Below are 23,796 nucleotides of genomic sequence, written 5' to 3'. Positions count from 1 at the left end.
GGCGGCTGGCGGCGCGAGGCGGGAGGCGGCGGCAGCGCGGCGCGGCGGCGGCGGGAGTGGGCCGCGGGGGCCTGGCCCGGGCCGCGGCGGGCTTCGGCGGCGGCGGCGGCGCGGACGCCACATGGCCGGCGGTGGTTGGCGCGGGCGGCGGAGCAGACGCGTCCGGCCGGGGCGGACGTGTCCGGCCGGCGCGGATCTGGGATTTAGGGTTTCGGGGAGAGGGGATCCGGGATTTGGAATGGGGGAGGTATATATAGGCATAGAGGGAGCTAGGAGAGTCCAAATGAGGTGCGGTTTTCGGCCACGCGATTGTGATCAAACGCTCTAGATGATGGAGCAGAGTTTGGTGGGTTTTGGGCCAAATTGGAGGGGTGTTGGGCTGCAACACACACGAGGCCTTTTCGGTCCCTCGGTTAACCATTGGAGTATCAAACGAAGTCCAAATGATACGAAACTTGACAGGCGGTCTACCGGTAGTAAACCAAGGCCGCTTGGCAAGTCTCGGTCCAATCCGGAAATGTTTAATCCCCACACACGAAAGAAAGGTAGAAATGACCACCGGAGGAGAACGAAGCGTCGGAATGCAAAACGGACAACGGGGAAAATGCTCGAATGCATGAGACGAACACGTATGCAAATGCAATGCACATGATGACATGATATGAGATGCATGACAACGACAACAACACACTGAGACAAAGACCCAAACCCAAGGAAATAAATATAACTTAACGCCAGAAACGACAAGAGTTGGAGTACAAATTGGGAAAGTTACATCCGGGGTGTTACAACACTCCACCACTACGGAAGGATCTCGTCCCGAGATCTAGGACTGAAAGAACGCCGGGTACTCAGAACAGAGGTGATCCTCGGGTTCCCAGGTAGCTTCACGGTCAGAATGATGTGACCACTTGACTTTGAGAAATTTGATTGACTTGTTGCGAGTCTTGCGTTCAGTCTCTTCAAGAATAGCAACTGGGTGCTCACGATAAGAGAGATCTTCTTGGATCTCAATGTCCTCGAAGTTGACGGTGTGGTCAGGAGTCTTGAAGCACTTTCGAAGCTGAGAGACATGGAACACGTCATGAACATTTGCAAAGTTTGAAGGAAGCTCGAGTTGATAGGCGAGGTCGCCTCTCTTGCTGACAATCTTGAAAGGTCCCACATATCTGGGGGCAAGATTTCCTTTGATACCGAAGCGACGAGTACCTTTCATAGGAGAGACGCGGAGGTAAACATGATCTCCGATCTCGAAAGCGAAATCACGGTGCTTACTATCATAGTAGCTCTTCTGACGGGATTGGGCTGCTTTGAGGTTATCACGAATGACTTTGCACATTTCTTCTGCTTCTGTGATTAAGTCATTACCCCAAAGCTGACGTTCACCGGTTTCAGACCAGTTGAGAGGGGTACGGCACTTCCTGTCATACAGAATTTCAAATGGGGCCTTGCCCGAACTTGCTTGAAAACTGTTGTTGTAGGAGAATTCAGCATAAGGAAGACAATCCTCCCACTTCATGCCGAAGGAGATCACACAAGCTCTGAGCATATCTTCAAGAATCTGGTTGACACGCTCGACTTGACCGCTAGTTTGAGGATGGAAAGCTGTGCTGAAGCGGATGTTGGTGCCCATGGCCTTCTGAAAAGAATCCCAAAACTTTGAGGTAAAGATGCTGCCACGGTCTGAAGAGATCACTTGAGGAAGACCGTGTAGAGAGACAATACGAGAGGTATAGAGTTCCGCCAATTGAGCTGCAGTGATCGACTCTTTGATAGGCAGAAAATGAGCCACTTTGGTGAGTTTATCGATGACAACGAATATAGCATCAGTGCCACGCTTGGACTTTGGAAACCCAGTCACGAAGTCCATTTCAATGTGGTCAAACTTCCATTCTGGAATGGCAAGAGGTTGGAGGAGACCTGCTGGCCTTTGGTGTTCTGCCTTCACTCTTCTGCAGACATCACATTCATTCACGAATTGAGCGATCTTGCGCTTCATTCGAGTCCACCAATAAGCCTGCTTAAGATCCTGATACATCTTCGTGCTCCTAGGGTGGATGGAGAGGAGAGAATTGTGAGCCTCATTCATGATCACTTTACGAAGGTCACCTTTGGGTACAACAATACGATCCTCGAAGAAGAGAGTGTCCTTGTCATCAAGGCGGTAGCACTTGTACTTGGACTGGCTCTTGGCAATCCCAATCTTCACCTTTTTCACCATAGCATCAAGAAGCTGGGCTTGGCGAATCTGGTTTTCCAAGGTAGGAGAGACTTGAAGGTTGGCGAGGAAACCTTGAGGAACAACTTGCAGATTAAGTTTGTGGAAAGCTTCACAAAGCTCGGGTTGATAAGGCTTGAGAATAAGACTCACTACTGGAATCAGCTACTTTGCCATCTGCCAGCTCTTTGACGTCTGCTAGCAGACGGCAAAGAAGCTCTTTGCCATCAGCTACCCGAAAGCAGACGGCAAAGAACTGGATGATGGCAAAGAAAGCCTTTGCCATCAGCCAGTTCTTTGCCGTCCGCTAGCTGACGGCAAAGATTCTTTGCCGTCGGCTAGCAGACGGCAAAGAGGGAGGGGACCCACTAACGAGCTGCTTAAAAAAACTTAACGGGCCCCCCTCTTTGCCGTCTGCTAGCAGACGGCAAAGAGCAAATAAGAGGACGACAAAGGGGGGCGGACGGCAAAGATTTAACATATCTAACGGCGCGCCCCCACCCCGTCCCTCTCTCTCTGTTTCTCTCCCCTGCTCCCACACGCGCGCCGCCGCCACCACCACTCGCCGCCGCCCCCCCCCCCCCCCCCCCCCCCCGCGCCCCACCGCCCCGGGCCCTGCACCGCCCCCCCGCCCCCCCTCCTCCACCGGCCCCCCGCCTCGTCGCCACTGTCGCCGCCCCGCCCCCCCTCCTCCACCGGCCCCCCGTCTCAGCGCCGCCGTGCCCCGGCCCCCCGCCCCCCGCGCCCCACCGCCCTGGGCCCGGCGCCGCCGCCCCAGGCCGCCCCGCCCCCTCCTCCACTGGCCACCTCCTCCACCGGCCCAGGTGAGCTCTACCTCTCCTCTGTTTTTCCTTTTTTTCTGTTTTTTAGTTTTAGGTTTATGTTTAGTTTAGATTTAGTTTCAGTTTTAGTTTTAGGTTTAGTTTTAGGTTTAGGTTTAGTATTAGTTTAGTTTTAGGTTCAGATTTAGTTTTTTCCTTTTTTTCTGTTTTTTCAGTTTTAGGTTTATGTTTAGATTAGATTTAGGTTTAGTTTTAGGTTTAGTTCAGTTTTAGGAAAGAAAAAGAAGAAGAAGAAAAAAACAGGAGAGGAGGAGAAGAAGAAGAGGAAAAAGGAAAGGAGGAAGAAGAAGAGGAGGAGGAGAAGAAAAAAGAAGAAGAGGAAGAAGAAGAAGAAAAAACAGGAGAGGAGGAGAAGAAGAAGAGGAGGAGGAGAAGAAAAAAGAAGAAGAGGAAGAAGAAGAAGAAGAAGAAGAAGAAGAAGAAGAAGAAGAAGAAGAAGAAGAAGAAGAAGAAGAAGAAGAAGAAGAAGAAAACATGAGAGGAGGAGAAGAAGAAGAGGAAAAAGGAAAGGAGGAGGAGGAAGAAGAAGAAGAAGAAGAAGAAGAAGGGAAAAAAGGAAGAAAAGGAAGAAAAGGAAGAAGAGGAAGAAGAAGAAAAGGAAAAAAGACCCCGACCCGGCACCCCGACACGACACCCCGACCCCGAGACCCCGACCCCGACACCCCGAGCCCGACCCCGACCCCGACACCCCGACCCCGACACCCCGACCCCGACACCCCGACCCCCCGAGCCTGACCCGACACCCCGACCCCGAGCCTGACCCGACACCCTGACCCCGACACCACACCCCGACCCCGAAACAACACCCCGACACCGACACGGCACTACCCCGACATCGACACGACACCCCGACCCCCGACCCCGAAACAGCACCCCGACCCCGACACGGCACCCCAACACCGACAGGACACCCCGACCACCGACACCTCCCGAAAAGGTGTTCTTTGGCCTTCCAGAGGCCGACGGGGTCATATATTTGTGAATTATTAGTTAGGTCATATATTTTTCGATTTTGTTATGAAAAACATCATATATAATTGTGTTGATCGTGTAGTTTTAAATGTGCAGTTGTTTCATCGCTGCGAGGTTTGGTGTTCGACGACTTCGCCGTGCATTTGACGAGCTCTGCCCCTTCGTTCGTGGGTGAGCACAAATGACAAGTCCTCCTCCCCCATTAATTATTTGATCTATTCCGATGAAACTTGATAGCTAGCTATATATGTGTCTTGAATCATCAGTGTGCGTAACCAATACGTGTCTCCCGTTCAAAAGCGTCATAGTTATAAATATGCATGCATTTGCATATTTATAACCTTGATTCTTTCGAATTGTCCAACGCTATCCATGGACAGCCCGAGTATGTGTAGATTGGGTTCGTTTTCCCATATGCTTTGCTCCGGATCCGACGCATATATTTCGTCAGTGCCTCCCCTGTTGTTCTCCGGGTACACATCCTCTCTGTTTATTGCAGAGACGTGTATCAGGAGAACAGCGGGGAGGTGCTGCCGAAATTTTGCGTCGGATCCGGAGCATAGCATGGGAAAATGAACCCAATCTACACATACACGGGTGGGATTAGGACCTATCATTACCTATTAGAGTGGTTGCATGGACGTAATAAAATTGACAAAGTAGATCAACTAATGAATATATACATGGTGAATTACATATATAATTGTTGTGTGTCCAGTAGCTCTGAAAGTCAAGATGAGTGACCGTGCTTGGATGTATACCGGTCACACTGGTCAGAACAAATGGAGCGCTGAATGGTTCACAAAAACTAAGGGGTTTGTGCAAGCCGCATTTGCAAATGGCCAAAAGAAAACCTGGTGCCCCTGTTTCCGGTGCGGCAATTGGGAAAAGAAGACAGAGGCTGAAATGGGCAAACACCTGCAGAAGAGTGGTTTTACGCCCGATTATACGGTGTGGACATTTCATGGTGAGTCTGCCCAACGTGACCGAGCTGAGGTGGATCGTCGTCGCACCGACGAGCATGGTATCGGGATGGAAAACATGGTGCAAGGCTATGATGATGCTCGGGATTCGGACGAGGAGATGGAGGAATCTGCAAAGGCCTTCAATGAAATGTTGGAGTCTTCAAAACGTCCACTCCACGAGCACACTGAGCTTTGTCAGTTGGATGCCATCTCACAAGTAATGGCTCTGAAGGCTCAGTTCAACTTGGGCAGAGAATGCTATGACGCAATTATGACAGTATTTGGACGCTTTCTACCCAAAGGCCATGTAATGCCTGCAAACCTGTACCAGTCGGACAAAATCCTCCGTGCACTGAAGATGCCCTATGAGAAGATACATGCCTGTGAGAAAGGATGTGCCTTATTTAGGCTTGACTATGCGGACTTGAACTATTGTCCCATTTGCAAGTCTTCCAGGTATATTGTGGTAGACAACGGTATGGGTGAGAAGACACAGACCAAAATCCCCGTTAGTGTTCTTCGGTATATGCCAATCGTACCAAGACTTCAACGTCTTTTCATGGTCGAAGAGACGGCCAGACAGATGGCATGGCACAAAACAGGCAAAAGAACCGAACTAGATGCAGATGGGAATCTGATGATGGTACACACATCGGATGGTGTTGCATGGAAAAAGTTTGATGAATTACATGCTGACAAAGCGGCAGATCCGAGGCATCCTCGAGTCGGCATCAGCATGGATGGGTTCAGTGTGTTTGGTATGACGGCAGCCCAATACAGTTGTTGGCCCGTATTTGTCTTTCCACTCAATCTCCCCCCCCCCCGGACAGATTATGCAAAGAAAGAACATTTTCCTGACGTTGATAATTCCAGGACCCAACTATCCGGGCAAAAATATGAATGTGTACATGCAGCCGCTTAAGGACGAATTGCAAGAAGCCTGGGATAATGGATTCAAGACATACGACGCCTTTAGCAAACGGAACTTCATAATGCGTGTCTGGTACATGTACTCAATGCATGACTTGCCGGCGTATACGCTATTCGTTGGCTGGTGTGTGCATGGAAGGTTCCCGTGCCCCACATGCAAGGGAGCTCTTGAGTTTCGTTGGCTTCAGGCCGGTCGCAAGTTTTCTTGCTTCGACATGCATAGACAGTTCCTGGATCCTCGCCATAAGTTCAGGAAAGACAAGAAGAACTTCATCAGGGGTAGAGTTGTCAAAAACTCTGCACCACCTGCATTGACAGGCCAACAGACGCTGGATCAGTTAACTGCTCTCGAGTCAGATCCACAACGTCCAGGGTACTTCAAGGGGTATAATACTAAGCACGCGTGGACTCACAAAACATGCTTATGGGATCTGCCTTACTTCAAAGACCTCCTTTGCCCACACAACATCGACGTGATGCACACTGAGAAGAATATCACCGAGGCACTTTTTGGTACATTGTTCGGCATAGATGGGAAGTCAAAGGATAATACTAAGGCTAGAGTCGATCTGGAGGCGCTATGTGATAGGCCGTTACAAAACATGAAAGAACCGAAAGGAAAGCAGAACTGGACGAAGCCAAAGGCATGGTTCAATCTTGGAAGGCCAGCTATGAGGGAAATTCTCTTGTGGGTGCAACAGCAATTGATGTTCCCCGATCGGTATGCAGCGAATCTAAAGAGGGGAGCGAATCTTGATAAACTGAAGATATTTGGTCTCAAGAGTCATGATTGGCACATATGGATTGAGCGGGTAATGCCGGTGATGTTGCGTGGCTTCATCCCTGAGGATGAATGGCTAGTACTGGCAGAACTCAGCTATTTCTTCCGTGTTCTTTGTGCGAAAGAACTATCGCCTGGCGTGCTAGAAGAAATGGAAGAGTTGGCGCCGGAGTTGATCTGCAAGTTAGAGAAGATCTTTCCACCGGGCTTCTTTAATCCAATGAAGCATTTGATTTTGCATCTCCCGACCGAGGCAAGATTGGGGGGGCCGTGCAAAATCGTTGGTGCTACCCAAGTGAGAGGATGTAGAAGACGCTTCGAGAAAAATGTAAAAATAAACGTAGAATTGAAGCATTGATGGCTGAGGCATTCATCACAGAGGAGGCGGCAAACTTCGTAACAGCGCACTACGAAGCCAAAAATCGTCATTTGCATAATCCGAAGCCTCGGTACAATGCTGACGAGCCTAAAAAGGGTGGATCCAACCTCAGCCTATTCAAAGGGAATCTCGCACCAGCTAGTGTTTCACATCCAGTATCTTTGGATAACGAAGAATGGCGGACCATTTCGTTGTATATCTTCAACAACCTGATAGAAGTGCGGCCGTACATCGAGTAAGTTCTCGGTACATTGTTTTGCAACTTCTATTTCCTTTGAACTACTCTTATTCCTGGATATGTCATATAGTCGATACGTCGCCATATTCTCGTATGGAGCGGAGATCCAAAAGGATTCCGTTGAAGAGTATGAGCTTCTCGCAAAGCAAGGAGGTGGCTATCCCGGTTTCATCTCTTGGTTCAAACAAACGGTAATTTCTATTAGACAATTTCATTTCATTCGCTAATTTGTGCATAATGCAACAATCCTTTCATATTAAACTTGTAGGCTAATTCAGAGTCTATGGACGCCGAATTGAGACAAGTCGCTAATGGTTTTGACTATAAGGTCCGTTCATTTGACAAGTACGACATCAACGGGTATCGCTTTCGTACCTATGGCAAAGAGCTATCTATGGCCGACCGAAAGTCTAAAAATTGTTGTGTATCTGCTATCGGCGAAGGAGGTACCGAGTATATGGGAGAGTTGAAGCAATTTATGAACTTCTGTTCTATGGTGAAAACCCACCGAATGTCGTAGTCTTCAAATGTTATTGGTTTCAGCCGAAGGAGACTAGAAGGACTCATGAACATATAGGGCTAGTTGAAATCAACCAAAGCACTCATTTAGATGTTCCTCATGTCTATATTATGGCTCAACAGGCGACCCAAGAATTCTATCTACCGTGGGCCTGCCAAACTAATCCAAATCTGAAAGGTTGGGATGTCGTTTATGAAGTGCCGCCACGTGCTAGACTTTCTCCCCCAAAGGAAGAGGATTATGAACCTCACATTAACCCAGACACATATGAAGGAGAATTCTTCCAAGAGACACGTATTTCCAAAAAGCGTTTCAAGAACCGCTATACTTCACCCCAAAACATTGAAGTAGACAGCGACAATGAATCCGACATCACCCCAGAGGAGGAACAAGAAGAGCCGGAACAAGAAGAGGTTACTGCTGCGGATGACCTGTCAATGCTTGACCGATTACGTCAAGGTGGCCTTGCACATGTTGATGCCAATGAACCCTATGAGCCCATCATTGATTATAGTGATGATGATGATTATGCATTTATTGATGATACTAATCGAGATTATTAGTAGTGTCAGGTATTCAATTTTTTTATGTTGTACTTGATGATGATACACTTAAGTGATATACATACTATTATTCATGTCGGTACTTTTTTTATGTTGTACTAATTTCGTTTATTCTTTGTCATGGAAGGTGTTGAAAGATGGTGGGCGCTGGTCGGGAGCGTGCCGAGGCCCCTTCTTCGTCGGCGCGTGGTGCGAGGTCTTCCATTCCACATGCACCTCTCCGCCGAGCATTGCTGGACAGTATGGCGACACCGCCGGGCCCTTCTTCGTCGACCGCGGTGCCCAGCAGGGGACGAGGTAAGAAGAAGAGAGGAGCTGGAGCACGTGGTCGCGGGAGAGGACGTACGGTGACTGCTAGGGCGCCTTCCTCGCGGCCACCCCCAGCTGTTTCACTCGAGCACGTGACTGCTAGGGTGGACTCATCTGAGGAGGAGGCTGCACGGACTCCGGTCCACGAGCCTCCGGTCCACGAGTCTTCGGCCCACGAGCCTCGGGGCGACGGGCCTTCGGCCCACGAGACCCCAGAGGAGCACACGTCTGGATGGGGTACCTGGCCGGGTCATCCTGAGCATGGCGGGGAGCCGAGTGGCCATGCTGATGATGGCGGGGAGCCGACTGATGAGGAGGGGAAGGAGGGGGGCAACGTCTACCAGCGTGGTGCTACACGGCTCCCGTCCGTGCCGGTGACCCGCGAGCAGAGGTGGTTGATTTTCCCTGATGGGGAGAGGTACATAAGTGCATTTAATATTTTTGTACCTTCTGCATTCACGTTTCTTCAAATAACTAATGCGTTGGCCTTGTCATGCTGCAGGGGTTCGGACCACCATCATAGTGTCCGCCGGCCCAACTCCGTCCTTGGAGTTCTTTGCCGGCAAAACTTCCCGGGGTTTGTCACGTTGCCTGGTGAGGGTCGGCTTCCAGAGCTTGGATTGAGCTGGGAGCACTACGTGGCTGCCCCGGCCCCGCCGGATGAGATTATCGACGGTGTCGTGTGCGACACGAGGGCAGACATGGTGATCAGAAAGTTCTGGGTAATTTCTCCTTTACACATTTAAAAATCTTCAACTAGCTAGTTATTAATTGTACTAATCAATATTGTCTCATTTGATTGCAGACATTCTACAGGTGTGAGGAGGGATACGAGGAGGACGCGGCACATGTTATCGAAAACGTCTACAAGCGCCTACTCCAAAACTTACGGCATGAGGCTCGGGTGCAGGCTGTTCGAGACTACTACGCCTTGCGTGGTATCAAGAAGACCAAGCCGGCGTGCCGCGATAAGTTCCTGAGTAAGGAGCAGTACATGAAGGTAATTCTTAAGGCCTTCTCTACTTAAGTTCCTTCATTTAGTAATTCTTAGCCATAGCGCTCAAGTTTCTATTTGCTAACTTAGGCGCCTCCGAGATGGTGTGCGGATCGGATGGATTGTTGGGAGGTGTTGGTCGATGAGTGGTGCTCAAAACAATGGCTAGCCCTCCACAACGAGGCCAAGGACAAATGTGCCCAAATGGAAGGTGTGCCACACCATCAAGGCAGCTCCAACTTATATCAGTTCGGGCGCAACTGGGTATGTGGTTTGCTTCATGATTCATGCAATTCATTCATCATGCTAGCTTGAGCCCTTTAATTACTAATTTTCATTGTTTCTCTCTTTCAGGCACGCTACAATAAGGCGGATAAGGTGCCAGAGGTGTACGACCTGTATGCCATGGACCACACTGCCTCTTTCAAGAAAGTCAAGGCTTTCTCTCAGTTTGACCTCGATGATGCAAACAACTTCACCAACATCTCCTCCCACAACAAGCTCATGAGATATAGAGATGAGGGGAAGGCGAGGAAAGGGGAGGACTTTAACCCGAGCCGGGTTCCCATTGATCCAGAGCTGGTGATGATATCTGGTGGCGGGAGGTCCCATGGCTCCATAGCCATTGGAGATGGACTTATCCGTTGTCCTAGCACTCTCCCGGAGATCAAGGCGCGCCAGTCGAGCTCCGCTCCTGAGATAAGGCCTCGTGAACGGCCAGTGCAACTCGCCATCAAGGTTAGTGATACGTACTCAGTTATCTTTCTCCATTAATTACATTGTGTGCGCTTCCATCAATGATTACAAATGGTCATGTGAGTGGTGTTGCAGGCTGCTATACAGAGTGAGAGAGATAGAACGGAGAAACTTCTGGCGGGGGCGGCGGAGAGGCAGCGGGAGTTGGAGGAGAGGACGACAAAGATGATGGAGGAGGAGAGGGCACGGAATGACATGCAGGCAAGGGCCATGTACGAGCTCCTTGTGGTAAGTTTCTTCTGTAGATTAGCCAAAACATTCATGTAGTGTTTGTCTCATTACTAACTAGTATGACTGAGTCGTCAAAACCAAATGTGCAGTCTGTGTGCGAGAAGACAGGTCAGACTGCTCCGCCGATGCCAGTGATTGCTCCTGGGACCACGGTGAGTTTTATTTGAATGGACATTACTTGCTAGTCCTAACATTTGAGTGTCATCATGCTAACAATACATTGGAAATGATCTTTGGTGCAACATAACCCCAGACAAGCATCGCACGATCCTTCTCCATCTACCGACACGAGCCACCCCGCTCCTACACCTCCTGGATCTTGGTAAGTTTATCTAGTGTTTTGCTTAACACATGCATAAAGACCTAGACTTAGCTTTATTTCCTCCAATGCTTACCATAATGACCTAGACTTAGCTTCTTCTCCTCCAAAATGACTTAATAAGCTTACTGACCTCCAAAACCATCCATTTTACCTAAGTTAGCTCTAAAACGATCTGTACTTAGCTTACTTATGTCAAAAATTGCATAATTAGCTTAGTTAGCTCATAGATGATCCATTTTACCTAAGTTAGCTCTAAAATGACCCATTTTACGTAGGTTAGCTTATAAATGATCCAGTTCATCCAATTTAGCTCAAAAATGACCCATTTTACCTAGATTAGCTCCTAAATGATCCATTTTACCTACGTTAGCTTTAAAATGACCCATTTCACCTAGGTTAACTCCAAAATGACCCATCTTACCTAGGTTATCTCATAAACGATCCATTTCAACTAATTTAGCTCATAAACGATCCATTTCACCAAGTTAGCTAAAAAAACGATCCATTTCACCTAAATTAGCTCTTAAATGATCCATTTCACCTAAGTTAGCTCAAAAAGATCCATTTCAACTAAATTAGCTCATGAATGATCCATTTCACCTAAGTTAGCTCAAAAACGATCCATTTCAACTAAGTTAGCTCATAAATGATCCATTTCACCTAAGTTAGCTAAAAAAACGATCCATTTCACCTTAGTTACCTCAAAAACGATCCATTTGACCTTAGTTAGCTCATAAACGACCCATTTGAACTAAGTTAGCTCATAAATGATCCATTTCACCTTAGCTAGCTCATAAATGACCCATTTCAACTTAGTTAGCTCATATATAATCCATTTCACGTAAGTTAGCTCATAAATGACATACTCTTCTTGTTCTAGTCTTCTTCTTGTTCTACTCTTCTTGTTCTAGTCTTCTTCTTGTTCTACTCTTCTTCTTGTTCTACTCTTCTTGTTCTAACTTTCTTATTTTTCATTTTGCAGATTTCATTCACTTGACGAAAGCTTGCATAGATGGAGCGCTCCTTATCCCTTTCTCTGTTTCTTTTGTATCATTGAACTATGCATGTATCATTGGATGAAACTATTGTAATATATATGGTTGGATGCCTCTATGTTGAACTTGTTATGTATGATGGAACTATGCATGTAATATATATGGTTGGATGATGAAGTTATGTGTTGGATATCTTATATGTTTGCTCTGTAATGGCCTTTTGAAATATATCTATATATGTCATATATATTTGTGATGAAAATTGTTGGATTTAATAAAAAACAGATAAAAGAGCCAACATGGCAGGCTCTTTGCCGTCTGCCACCGACGGCAATGGGCTCTTTGCCGTCTGCCGCGGACGGCAAAGAAGACACATGGCATCCAGCTGTGCTTCCTGGGAGCTGACCCATTTGGTCAGTTTGCCTACAGTGGCAGATGGCAAAGACTTTGCCATCAGTGGCGGACGGCAAAGAACCTGCCATGTAGTGACGTGTAGATGACATCATACGGCGGACGGCAAAGACACTAGAAATTTTGCCGTCAGCGGCGGACGGCAAAGGCCTGCCGTTAGCCACTTAATGGACTGACAGCGCAATTATTGCCGTCTTCTCTCTTTGCCGTCCGCCGCAGACGGCAAAGGTCCTTTGCCGTTAGCCGCCAGGAAGCAGATGGCAAAGTAGCTGTTTACCGTAGCCTACTTTGCCGGAGCCTTTTGCCGTCCGCGGCTGATGGCAAAGGCCTTTGCCGTCCGCCGTTCATGCCTTTGCCGTCCGCCGTGGCAGACGGCAAAATAGCTGATTCCTGTAGTGACTGTTACAGTAAGCTTTCCTGCTCAATGCGTCAGCAATCACATTAGCCTTGCCTGGAGTATACTCAATACTCGGATTATACTCTTGAATCATTTCGACCCATCGAGTTTGCCTGAGGTTGAGATTAGGCTGAGTGAAGATGTACTTGAGACTCTTGTGATCAGTGAAAATGAACACTTTTCTTCCCAATAGAAGATGTCTCCAAGTCAATAGAGCATGCACAACTGCCGCCAACTCGAGATCATGAGTGGGGTAGTTCTTCTCATTAGGCTTCAACTGGCGAGAGGTATAAGCAACAACCTTCTTCTCTTGCATCAATACTGCGCCAAGACCTTGGAGAGAGGCATCACAAAAGACCTCGTACGGCTTGGATTCATCAGGCGGAGTCAGAACTGGAGCAGTGATCAATTTCTCTTTCAAAGTGTTGAAAGCAATATCACATTCCGGAGACCAAACGTACTTGACGTGCTTCTGGAGAAGATTAGAGAGAGGCTTCGCGATCTTAGAAAAGTTTTCAACGAATCTTCGGCAATAGCTTGCGAGACCGAGGAAGCTACGGAGTTGCTTCACGTTCTGAGGAGGTTCCCAATTCACAATTGCAGACACCTTCTCAGGATTCACGGCAATGCCCTTGGCAGAGATGATATGACCAAGATAAAGAACCTCATCGAGCCAAAATTCACACTTGGAGAACTTGGCGTAGAACTGATGTTCTCTGAGCTTATCAAGAACCAAACGCAAGTGCTTGGCATGATCTTCCTTGTTCTTCGAGAAAACCAGAATGTCGTCGAGATAGACCAAAACGAAGTCATTGGTGTAGGCGTTGAAGATGAAGTTCATCATGCGAGAGAACGTCGGAGGAGCGTTGACGAGGCCGAAAGACATGACAGTGTATTCATATGAACCAAAGCTTGTCCTGAAAGCCGTCCTGAGAATATCTTGCTCACGGATTCGAATCTGATGATAACCCATACGGAGATCAAGCTTGGAGAATACTTGGGCACCTTTGAGTTGTTCGAACAGCTCATTGATGTTGGGAAGTGGGTATTTGTTCTTGATGGTCTTCTTGTTCACTGGACGGTAATCAACACAAAGGCGGTCCGTTCCATCCTTCTTCTTCACAAAAAGAACACCACAACCCCACGGAGAAGAACTAGGCCGGATGAGACCCATTTTCTCTTGAATATCGAGTTGCTTCTTCAGCTCCTTCAATTCTTCAGGTCTGAGCTTGTAAGGACGTTTGCACACAGGTTCCGTACCAGGCTCAAGAGCAATAACAAATTCAACTGGCCGGTGCGGAGGCATTCCTGGAAGCTCTTCTGGAAAGACGTCTTGATATTTGCAAACGACTGGAATTTGCGAGATAGCATCCAATTCACCCTTCTCATTGAGAGAAAACAGACGGATGGTATCATCACGAGCGGCAAAGACAATTACATCCTCAGACGAATGAGTCAATTGAATCTGCCTGGCTGCACAATCAAGCTGAGCCTTGTGCTTAGAAAGCCAATCCATTCCGAGAATAAGATCAATATCCGAGTTACCAAGAACCATTGGGGAAGAAAAGAACTTGTAGTCACCCAAGGTGATAGTAACATCTGGCACCTCCAGACTTGCACTTAAACGTTTGCCAGGAGAAACGATATCCATTTGTTTACCCAAATGAGAAGAAACGAACTCATGCTTGGTAAAAAATGGCTTTGACATGAAACAATGCGATGCACCCGTGCCAAAAAGAACTCTTGCAGGAATATCATTAACAGGAAGGTTACCCATGATGACATCTGAAGAATGCTCTGCCTGAGCTGCATTCATCAAATTGACCTTGGCGTGCTTGGGGTTATGCTTGACCACAGCTGTACTTGCCGATCTGACAGGAGGAGGAGGAGGAGGAAGACACCTCTGGTTGAAACACTTGTTGGCATAGTGACCCTTCTGTTGGCACTTGTTGCACGTGACCTCTGAAAGCGGACGGTGATACGGAGCACTCGATCTTGGAGCTTGAGACGAAGTCTTGTTCTGAAAGCTAGGGTTGGGTGGGTGGGAAGAACCACTGCCACCTTTGCTCTTGTGCTGATACGGCTGACGGAACGGAGGAGGAGGAAGCCAATACTTCTGCTGTTTGGCCACTTGAGTGGAGGAAGAAGGAGTAACATCTCTGGCTCGCTTCTTGGAAGCATCACACCTCAACTGAGCAGCCTCTTTCTTCAGTGCCATGTTGTAGAACTCATCGTATCTCAAGGGCTCGAAGAGAACAAGAGCTAGCTGAATATCTTCTCTGAGACCACCCCTGAACTGGTATATCATGCTCTTCTCATCAGGGACGTCCTGCTTGGCAAAGCGGGCGAGCTTCTGGAACAACTTGTTGTAGTCATAGACAGACAAAGAGCCTTGCTTCAGATTGCGGAATTCCTCACGCTTGCTTTCAATCACGCTCTGGGGAATATGATGAGCTCGGAAATCTCGACGGAAATCATCCCAAGTGATAACACGTCCACCTCTGGAGTCCTTGTACTGCTGGAACCATTCTGCAGCTTGATCTTTGAGTTGGAAGGAAGCGAACTTGACAAAATCCTCAAGCCTGACGTTACTGCACTCGAAATGCTTGCACAGATCCACAAGCCAATTGTCTGCATCGGTTGCCTCAACACAATTGCTGAAAGTCTTTGGGCCGTTAGCAAGGAACTGGTTGAGTGTAGCAAAGTGATTCTGATTGCTGCCTTGATTCCCTTGGTTGCCTTGATTGCGCTCTTGAAGAATTTGCATGATCAACTGTGTGTTTGCATTGGTTGCGGCCATCACAGCTTGCCATGCCTCTGGAGGAGGTGGAGGTGGTGGCGGATCAGGATTCGGAGTCGTGCGCGTTGGAGGAGCCATCCTGAAGAGGTTGACCACCATTAGCACATTGACAGAGAAATATTGAAGCTGAATCCAATGGAATGAAAATTGCAACATATAGTCTTCACATCCGAACAAAATGAACGAATGCATTCCTCTTGAAATGGTCACATATCCATAAATTGAGAAGCCACGTAGAATTAAGGTAGAGAAATAAATCAACAAGGTACGGAGCAAGAATGAATAATCGGTAAGAAATCCCAATCTCAAACCAATATCCATGGAAGAAGAACTAGAGCTACTAGAATTCCCACCTATGAAACTTCCGAACCTTTCCGGTTATGCAATCAGGTGTTGGGGATACATGGGAAGCACAATATCTCACCCAAACTAGCAAATCCTACATCCAGCTGTATCCATCCTTCAACACATAACCAAGAAACCTTCGGAAACCATCTACCTCAACCTTCGAAAAGCATCTGTTATACAAGTTATGGCGATACTCCCGAACTCCCGCCCCAGTACTGGGTGGCGTCGAGGTTATCTCACCAACGAACTGCATAAAAGAGATTTTCGATGTCGGCGTACTAAACTCAGGTATTCCAAAAATGCAACGATAAAATTATGATGACAACACCTCAGAGCTCAACTCCCCGGGACACTTCCACTAAACCCCTGACAGGAGGCACCAAGACAATGTTCTCATCATAAAACCATCGGAACGATTCCAAGATACCCGCGTGATCCTAAAAAAAAAATTAGTGAAATTTGAGAAGAGAAGAGTCAAAACTCTACGTCAGGATGCCTTACCAGAGCGATGAGGAGACTGGGAAGTAAAAAAGAATTCCTAAACTCTTCGATATATAATTCCTAAATGACTCAAAACATTTTTCTAGACACAACTCGGCCACTAATAACGATCAAGCAATGGGGCTCCTAAGGTCGGGGAAGGCTCTGATTACCAACTTGTAACACCCTCGATGCGACTATATCTCCCACGTGTCGAGGCACGACTTAGAGGCATAATCACATTGAAGGCATATGTCGCAAGTTAGGCAATGTTCACAACATCCCATGTAATATAATAATGAAAGGGGAGATAACATAGTTGGCTTACACTCGCCACGTCAATCAAGTACATAAATAACATTACATCAACCAAACACTCATGGCCCGACTACGGCGCCAAAATAAAAGAGAACCCAACATGCGACATAGTCCCGTTCACCCCCAACTGGGCACCACTACTGATCATCGAGAAAGGAAACATAGTAACATTGAGAGTCTTCGTCGAACTCCCACTTGAGCTCATACGCGTCTCCTGGAGCAGAATCATCAGGCCCTGCATCTGGTGTAATAGTAATCTGTGAGCCATAGGGGACTCAGCAATCTCGCACCCTCGCGATCAAGACTATTTAAACTTATGGTAAGGCAAGGCAAAATATGAGAGGAGCTGCAGCAAGCGACTAGCAAGTATGGTGGCTAACTTATTCGCAAACGAGAGCGAGAAGAGGAGGCAAAGCGCGAGCGTGAAACTAGAGAGCAACCTGCGCAAACATTACTCCAACACTGTGTCCACTTCCCGGACGCCGCCGAGAAGAGGCCATCACGGTAACACACTCAGTTGATTCATTTTAATTAAGTTAAGGTTCAAGTTATCTACAACCGGACATTAACAAATTCCCATTTGCCCATAACCGCGGGCACGGATTTTGAAAGTTCAAATCCCTGCAGGGGAGTCCCAACTTAGCCCATGACAAGCTCTCACGATCAACGAAGGAATAGACCTCCTCCCAAGACGTTCCGATCAGACTCGGTATCTCGGTAATTCAAGACACTTCGACGGGTTAAAACAAGACCAGCAACACCGCCCGAATGTGCTGACAAATCCCGATAGGAGCTGCACATATCTCGTTCTCAGGGCACACTCAGATAGGTCAAGCTACGAGTAAAACCAACCCTCAAGTTTCCCCGAGGTGGCCCCGCAGGCTGCCCGGTTCGGACCAACACTCAGAGGGAGCACTGGCCCGGGGGGGTTAAAATAAGATGACCCTTGGGCTCCGGTAACCCAAGGGAAAAAGAGGCTAGGTGGAGAATGGTAAAACCAAGGTTGGGCATTGCTGGAAAAGCTTTAATCAAGGCGAACTATCAAGGGGTTCCCATTATAACCCAACCGCGTAAGGAACGGAAAATCTGGGAACATAACACCGATATGACGGAAACTAGGGCGGCAAGAGTGGAACAAAACACTAGGCGAGAGGCCGAGCCTTCCACCCTTTTCCAAGTATATAGATGCATTAAGATAGCAAGATAATATAATGATATCCCAACAAGTAAAATAAATGTTCCAACAAGGAACGGCCTCCAATCTCCACCTGCAACTAGCAACGCTATAAGAGGGGCTGAGCAAAGCGGTAACATAGCCAATCAACGGTTTGCTAGGACAATGGAGGGTTAGAGGTTTGACATGGCAATATGGGAGGCTTGAAAGCAAGTGTTAGGCATCGTAGCAATGGCATAGCAAAAAAGAGCGAGCAAACTAGCATAGCAAAGATAGTAGTGATTTCGAGGGTATGATCATCTTGCCTGCACAGCTGTCAGAGTTGACTGGATCCTCGAAAGCAAACTCAACGGGCTCCTCGTTAGCGAACTCATCTCCCGGCTCTACCCAAACAAGACAAAAAAGCAACAAGGATACAATCAACCATGAGCGAGACCAAGCAATATGATGCAATGATGATATGCTATGCGGAATGCGATGCGGGAAGCAAAATGCAAGATATGACAGGAAATGCATGAACCTGGCCTCAACTTGGGATTCCAAGTGTTCCACTGGAAAGATGAGATGAAATCGCTTGAAAACTATATAAAGAACGCCGGAATCGGAGTTACGGTTTGGAAATGGCAAGCGATACAAAAATGACTCCGGTCTGCGATTTAAAGCAAGTAGCCATCTAAATGCAATGAGATGAACATGCTACAGCACCCAAACATGACAACAAAATACATGGCAGGGATGCATTCAAGATGCTTAACAAAAGTCTAGCACTGAGCTACGGCCAATTCATCCATTAACAGGTTCAAACAAGCATGGCAAAAATGCATATGGAAAACAGATCTCAGACTTAGTGAAATTAACACTTGTCTGGAAATTCAGATCAGATAGCACTCTTCGGAGCAACAAAACTACATGCTACAGGACCTGATCATGGAAAAGTAAAGCATGGCATGGAGCTACTCAAAGAGCTTAACAAAAGTCCCTTAGTTACCTTGAGCCAAAAGGGATCAGAAAATACAATTGCAAGCACGTGAACATAGCAAAAACATAATCAGTTTTCATACTTAGTGAAAACTGACACATGCTGAAATATAACTCAAGTAGGCATGTTTACGAGCTCGATGCACTCACTACGGTGCAAGTCATGGCAAGACAAGCATACACCCATCAAGAAGGCACAAAATGCAAGCTAGACATGGCAAGAACAATAGCATAGCATGCACGGATCAATTACAACATCACCGGCAAAATTGCAAACAAGTTGACAATCTGCTCAGATTCACAAAGTAGCAAAAGTAGAGCTCGATTGACTCAAGCTAGGGTGCTCCATAATTGCAAACAAAGACATGGATGGATAGAGCACTACAACTATAACAAAACTCCCTTATTGATCATCCTCAAAAGAGGCATGGATCACTAGGAAACAACATGAACATATGGCAACATGAGATAAACAGCTCAGGACTTAGTGAAATTACTAAGTCCCTGAAAACAGACTTAGCAAGTCCACCACTTTGCAAGCTTGCACAAGTCACCACACACATCACAAAAATATATGGGTTGCACCTCTGGATAGATGACAAAACCCTTAACAAAACACATGTAGAGAGCATCAGGGCATATCATGCACACATTAATCCTGGCAAAAATGACAGAAGTGCTAAACGGAGTAGCAGATCTGACGATTAACTCAAGTAGCCCTCTTCTAACAGTATTTCGGGCATCAAGATGAGCTCAAATGAAAATGATGCAATGGAATGAAATGATGTACTCTCTGAGATGAACATTTTGATATGCTATATGCATGAATCGGAGCTACGATTGCAAAGTTACGGGGCCACGAACAGAGGCACTTGGATCTGCAATTTTGGGAGTTAGAGAAAAAAACGACCTAGGGTTTCCAGATCTGCACGCAAACCGAGGCGGCGGCGCGAGCACTGTTCACGGCGGGGATGAGGACGGCGGCCGGCGAGGGCGAGGTCGCCGGTGGCTGGGGCCGGCGGCGCAGGGGCCCGCGGTGGCCGGAGCTGGGGCCGGCCGGCGTCGCGAGGCCGGGCCGGCGTCGAGGCGGACCGCGGCGGCTGGCGCGGAGGCGGCTTGGCGACGGCGGCGGCGGCTGGCGGTGGCGGCGGCGGCGCGGCGCGGCGGCGGCGGGAGTGGGCCGCGGGGGCCTGGCCCGGGCCGCGGCGAGCTTCGGCGGCGGCGGCGGCGCGGACGCCACGTGGCGGGCGGTGGTTGGCTTGGGCGGCGGAGCGGACGCGTCCGGCCGGGGCGGACGTGTCCGGCCGGCGCGGATCTGGGATTTAGGGTTTCGGGAAGAGGGGATCCGGGATTTGGAATGGGGGAGGTATATATAGGCATAGAGGGAGCTAGGAGAGTCCAAATGAGGTATGGTTTTCGGCCACGCGATCGTGATCGAACGCTCTAGATGATGGAGCAGAGTTTGGTGGGTTTTGGGCCAAATTGGAGGGGTGTTGGGCTGCAACACACACGAGGCCTTTTCGGTCCCTCGGTTAACCATTGGAGTATCAAATGAAGTCCAAATGATACGAAACTTGACAGGCGGTCTACCGGTAGTAAAACAAGGCCGCTTGGCAAGTCTCGGTCCAATCCGGAAATGTTTAATCCCCACACATGAAAGAAAGGTAGAAATGACCACCGGAGGAGAACGAAGCATCGGAATGCAAAACGGACAACGGGGAAAATGCTCGAATGCATGAGACAAACACGTATGCAATTGCAATGCACATGATGACATGATATGAGATGCATGACAACGACAACAACACACTGAGACAAAGACTCGAACCCGAGGAAATAAATATAACATAACGCCGGAAACGACAAGAGTTGGAGTACAAATTGGGAAAGTTACATCCGGGGTGTTACAAGAGACTTGACCATTTGAGGTCGGGTTACTACAAGATGGTATCAGAGCACACGCTGAGTGTAGGACACGACCACTAAGATAAAGCCCTAGATCAGCATTCTCTTCTCATTTCTGACTCCTCTCCATCTTCTACTCTTTAGGATGGCGGACGCAAGGAACAAGTTTGCACAACCGGATGAAGAAGCACCTTTTGGATGACACTTGAAGGAAGTCACTAAGTACCTGAATATCGGAATACCAAGCTTCACCGGGACTTAGAACGCCACTTTACTAGAAGAGGAGTGATGGATGATTCAAGTTCAAGTTCCAGGAAGGACATTCACGCCAGTCACCAAACCCATAGAGTTTTCCTTTGATGCACCAACCTAGATTCTAGGAAAGAGTATGGCAGCTCACATCACTATGGGACGTATTGGAGAAGTTTACCATAAGGAGCTTAAGGATAATATCTACCAGATTTGGGGGCGCCGAGATGAGCAATGGGAGATGATCAGCACCAGGAAGGATAGATCAATCGCAGCTTCCATCCACGAGTTAAACCAGCACATTCATCGCCAGGAGAACTAGATGTGCGCAGGCATGATAGATCTGAAGAAGGCAATGACAAGGATCACGGAACTGGAGGAAGAACTCAAGGCTACTCGCGAAGATTATGAGGAGGAAATCGTCGTACTAGTGGAGAAGAATGACGATCTGGAAAAGAAGCTAGGAGTATTCATGGGAGACCCCACGCTAGGAGGAGCAGACGATGAACCCAAGGATATTTGTTCTGAGGACTACATCATCATCGACGACACCGACTCGGACCCCAACGATAGCGATGATGACTATGAAGACGAAGCTGGAGCAGACATCATGGAGTCTTCGACCAATCAATATTTTTAGTAGACCACCACATCAGTTGTAGTATTCCACCATGTATATAGTATAGTCCGAGCACTTTTGTGACGATAGTTAGATCTATTGTACGCCTTGCTTGATTGATTGAGTGATATGATTGTGTTTGTCTCATGTGCATATGGGTAGTGTTTTTCTCACTAGACCTCATTCTATTCTATTCTCTTCCCTCTAAACCCTCAGATGCCTCCGAGACGTGACCCCGGATTTACTTTCCCACTGGAGCTCACTCAGTTGATCCAGCAGCAGAATAAACTGATGCAGTTGTTAGTTCAGAACCAAGGCAACAACAACAACCCACCACCACCACCAGTTGACAACTTAGCCCGCTTTCTGAGGTTGCAGCCACCGGTGTTTTCCAGCAGCACCGAGCCGATAGTGGAAGATGATTGGCTCCACAGGATTGGAAGGGAGTTAACCACTGCAGGATGTACAGATGCTGAGAAGGTGTGTTTTGCCGCACATCAGTTGGATGGACCAGCAGCCTCATGGTGGCAGAATTACATAGTCACCTATCCTATAGCCACTGGTACATGGGATCAGTTTCAGCAAGCATTCCGCACCGCCCATGTCTCAACGGGAGCTATGAGCATGAAGAAGCATGAGTTTCGCAACTTGCGCCAAGGGAACCATACTGTGGGGCAGTACGTGGATGAATTTAGTAAGTTGTCTTGTTATGCCCCTGACGATGTGGCCACAGATGCCGCAAAGCAGGAGAAGTTTATGGAAGGGCTGAACGATGAGATGAGCATGCAGTTGATGGTGGTAACATTTAACAACTACCAGGAGTTGGTAGACAGGGCTCTTATGATTGAAGGGAAGCAGCAGCAAATTAAGAGCCGCAAAAGGAAGTATGGACAAGGAAGGTACAACTCAGGAGCTCAGCAGAAGCCTCGTCTAACCCCGAACTCAGGAGGACTTGTTCATAACCATGGAGGTCATAACCATAATGGAGGAAGTACCCATAATCATACTGGCCCAAGGAATGGGAAGGGGAATGGAGCAAACAACAATCAGAACCGCTCCAATCCAGCCACACCCGCCAAGAGAGACCTAAGTCACATTACTTGCTTCAAGTGCGGGAAGACTGGACACTATGCCATGGAGTGCTCTGAAGCGAAGAAAGGAAACAGTAATGGGAGCGCTGGGAAGAAGCCTAATCCATTCAACAAAGGACAAGTGAACCACGATAACGTGGGGGAGGTTGAAGGGCGGCCAGACGCAGTTATCGGTAAGTTTTTGGTTTAAGTCTTTTACCGCCCTTGTTCTTTTTGATACTGGTGCATCGCATTCATACATATCAAGGGGATTCGTGGATAAGTTTAAACTACCAACCCAAACCCTTAGGACCCCTCTGTTAGTAAGTTCACTTGGAGCAGAATATATGGCCAGCCGATAGTGCGACCAGATACCCCTAACCATTGGTAGCCATGTTTTTCTGTCCGACCTAATAATTTTGGAGTCACAAGGATTGGATGTGATATTATGCATGGACTGGATGTCAAAGTATGGAGGAAGCATTGACTGTGCTAGTAAATCAATTTGTCTCACCACCCGGGAGGGAAAAAGGATCAAGTATGTATCTAGACATGCGCCTATGAGGAGCCAAGCAAATACCCTCACGGTAGTTGTTCAGGAGGAAGTGCCTGTAGTGAAGGATTGCCCAGATGTTTTTCCAGAGGAGTTACCAGGCATGCCACTGGATAGAGACATCAAATTTCTGATAGACCTATTGTGAGGTACCGGGCCAATATCAAAGAGACCCTACCGGATGACCGCAAATGATCTGGAGGAGATTAAGAAGCAGATCAAGGAGTTATTGGAGAAAGGTCACACCGGACGGAGTTCATCACCATGGGGAGCCCCAGTGCTTTTGGTTGAGAAGAAGGATAAGTCTCTAAGGATGGTTGTTGACTATCGTGCATTGAATGAGGTGACGATCAAGAACAAATACCCACTGCGGATGATCAATGATTTGGTTGACCAGTTGCGAGGAGCTAAGGTCTTTTTGAAGATCGATCTGTGATCAGGATATCACCAGCTGAAGATCCGGGAAAATGATATACCTA

This window comes from Triticum urartu, chromosome 7A, assembly GCF_056163025.1.
Source record: "Triticum urartu cultivar PI428250 chromosome 7A, HENAU_Tu73, whole genome shotgun sequence".
Lineage (NCBI taxonomy): Eukaryota > Viridiplantae > Streptophyta > Magnoliopsida > Poales > Poaceae > Triticum > Triticum urartu.
The sequence above is the reverse complement of the archived record's forward strand: the minus strand, read 5'-3'. Positions refer to the sequence as shown.